This window comes from Egretta garzetta, unplaced genomic scaffold (genome assembly GCF_000687185.1).
Source record: "Egretta garzetta isolate BGI_Z169 unplaced genomic scaffold, ASM68718v1 scaffold60, whole genome shotgun sequence".
Classification (NCBI taxonomy): domain Eukaryota; kingdom Metazoa; phylum Chordata; class Aves; order Pelecaniformes; family Ardeidae; genus Egretta; species Egretta garzetta.
In genome coordinates, this window is record NW_009258269.1 from 2,623,571 (window position 1) to 2,626,991 (window position 3,421).

A 3,421-nucleotide genomic window follows, 5' to 3' on the forward strand; every position below is an offset into this window, starting at 1 on the left:
TTCAGCAGCAAGTGCTTCTCCATGTGCTTGTGCTCTCTGCTTACAAAACGTGGGGCAAGTGCTTTCCTGGGGAAATGGCAGGAGATTACAGCAGGTCTGCTCTATTTTCTGCAGGGCAAAAGCCAGTCATAGAATTGTTTAGGTTGGAAAACACCTTTAAGATCATCAAGCCCAACCGCTAAGTTGACCATGAGTCGGTCCCACGGTGCCTCCAGAAGGCAGGGGTGTTAATGCATGCCGGTTGGAGGATGCTGCCCTTGAAAAGGCAGCAGGGATCAGGGTCCGGGTGGCTGACTGAGCATGGAAGAGCTGTTAGGCCAACCTGGAAGCTGGGCAGGAGAAGGCACGTACCCACAGGACAGGACCGAGAGGGTCTTCCCCATGGGTTGCCTCTCCAGCAAAGCCTTTCTCCATCCATCTCTCTTGGAGAGCGGTTGGTCTCCATCCAGTGCCCCCATGCAGCTGCCCCTGTGCCAGGTCGTAGGAGTGGGTTTGCCCTTTGCCTGCTGCTTCCCACCCTCCCTGAGGGGTCTGGCTTTTGGGGAGGCTCAGGGCAGCTGCAGAGGGCCTGCAAGGGGACACACATGCCCTTCATGGGGCTTTGGGGTGGTTCAGCTGCCAGAGGCATCCTGAAACCCCTCGGGCATATTTGCTCCCTATCTGAAAGAGGTGCTGAGCTGGGCTGATGATGTCTGTATTGAGGTAGGCAACGGAAAAGCTCTGTTTCCTTCTGCTGGAGGGTTTCTTCCTTCTGGAAGAGAACATGAGGTGTGAGATGTACCACAGAATCCAGACATTTTGTGCCCACTGTTCCCTAGCTGCTCTTCTGGCTGGTGCCAGTGTCCCTGCATGTTGTGTTTCCCAGTTACATTTTCTAACTGTGTATGAGTGAAGCTGGTTTGGCACAATCAGCCTTGGGCTCCATACCTTTGTGCGGTGGGATCTCCCAGGAGGACCTGGTGGAAGGTAGCCTGCTGTGCACCCCTTGCGTTGCACAGGTCTCAGCATGGGAGGTGGTGGTCCCCTCTGCATTGGGGACAGATCAGGGGGGATGCCCTGGGACACCTCCAAAGCCTGCAGCCCAGGGGGGACAGCAAGGGAGAAGAGGGCACAGGCAGCTCCCTCAAGGTTTGGGGTAGGAACCCCCCTTGTTGGCTGAGCCAGGTGCTGCAGCTTTGGGTGCTCTCTGCTTACAAAGCGAAGCCTTCCCCTCGATATTCAAATAAACCTTGGCTTTGGTGTTTAGTAATCCCGCAGAAGGGGCAAGGGGAGGGGTATGGAAGACATCTAGGGAGACCCAGTGCAAAGCAGCTCTCCGAGCTGTTGTGGCCTCCTGGTGCCTGTGCCGGGAGCCCAGAGGCAGGGAGCTCAGCACAATCTTCAGATCTCGCTGATTCTGGGGAAGGGAGCACGCAGTAACGATTTGGTCGGGTTCCCCACTGCTGGGAGTGCTCTTAGATGTTATGAGTCCTTAATATACTCCCTGCGCGTGAACACGCCAGGTGTTGGAATTTCATAAATTTGCATCTTCGCAAGAGCTGCTTGATTCCCCAACAGGATCAAAGCTGATCTCTCCTGGAGAGGCAGCCTGTCTATTCAAAGCATTTTCATGTGACAACTTAAAATGGGCTCCGTGACAGCACTGTAGATCCGCAGTGGCCACCACCCAGAAATCTGCACTGCTGTTTGCACCGCTTTGAGGAGTACTCGTGATTTTGTGCTCCAGGGCTTTCCCCTCCGCTGGCTGCTTACCTGCATGGCCCCGGTGCCAGGCGACCTGGAGAGGGGCAGGAGCACACCTGCGCTTGAAAGGGAAACCTTTTAGCTGGCTCTTTATTCCCGGAACTTTTCACCTCACGCCGACTCTCAAAATCTATTAGAAAAGACATTTTTCTCAGGTGAATAAAAATATCTCAATGCCTTAATGAGAACATTAAACTCAGGTTCACCTGCTTTGACTGGTGCCATGAGGTCTCGTAGTAGATCAAACATCTTTTGTCCAATTACTGGGAAAAAAAAAAAAAAACCAAACCAAAAAAACCTGACAGGTTCTGTGTTACCTTGTTCTTGAAATTCCCTTCGTTGTTCGTCACATCAAGCAGGGCCACCTCGCTGTTGACGGAGCAGTTCCCAGCTCTCGGGCTGTGCGGCTGGGACAAGCCTTTACGTTGCAGCTCGGACACCATCCACGTGGATACCTAAGGGTAAGCACAGGAATAGAGGATTCCCACCTCCCGGTAATAAACCATCGCTATTTCTACATAGGACTCGTACAGTTCTGGTGTCCTGTTTGAGCAAAAGCAGCGATAGTGAAGGTGCGGGAAGGTGGGAGAGTAATTCATAACCTCCTTATATCTGCTCTGAACACCTCCGTTTATCAGCGTAGCTTCTCGGAGGAGGATGGTCTTGGCTGGGTCTGTCCCTCTGCCAGTTTTTCCTCGGATGAAGTAGCTCGCTGGGAACATGGGAATCCCAATATGCCCAGGAGAGTAACCTTCCAGAGATGCTGGAAGTGGCGTCTGCCAGATGTGATGACGCTGGAGACAAAAGCCACCAGGGTGAGTGGACATCTGCAGAGGAAGAGCCGCTTTGTGGAGTGGAAAGCCAGCAGCACCCAGGGCTTTGCCGAGCTGGCGTCCTGACCGAGAGCCAGCTGCTGTTTCCAGCGGACCCCTAAATGCTGGTTTGCTTTGGAGAGAATATCTGCCGCGCTGTTACTGCCAGCCACTCGGGTGTTGGAAACCCCCTGGAGAGCAAAAACCCCTTTGCTGGGGAGGGGGTCGAGCACACCGGGACCAAAACTGCCCAGTGGAGGGGAAGGCTCCCGCTTGCCGCTCTCCCTGCTGCCAGGGTGGGTGCAGAGGGGGCTGCTGGCCCCCCCTCCCCGCTTGTCTCTGGAGTTGCTGGTGAAGGATTGATAGCACCGGGTGCCTTTCCAAGACCACAGCCCCATCGCTCAGAAGACGTTAGACGTTGTCTGGCATGACACTCTGCTCTCTGGCACTGACCGGGGCCGCCTGCTGACTGCAAATCTGCTGGGTCCACAGGCAAATTAGCAGCGCATCAGCACATTGAAGAGAAATTAATTTCCCTGCAGGAGCAAGGAAGAAAGCCTCTTCCAAATCAGTGGAAGGAAAGGATCCAGGCAGGAAAGTCTCAAGGAGCAACGTAAAGAGAGACCCTGGTAGATGACTTTTAGAGTTAGTTCCAGAGGACTGGAAGCCCTGAGGACGCCTGAGCTTTCCCTCTGCAGCCAGCGCAGGGACACAGAAGCGTCGTGGAGGAGCAGCGATGGGGAGAATGGGGTCACAGGTGCATGGGTGAGGAGGGAAATATTTTAATAAATCTGATCTAATCCAATTAGTGGCACCTGACTGAAGAACAACTGCCCTGCTGCTAAGGAAGAAGAAAAAGTTAACCC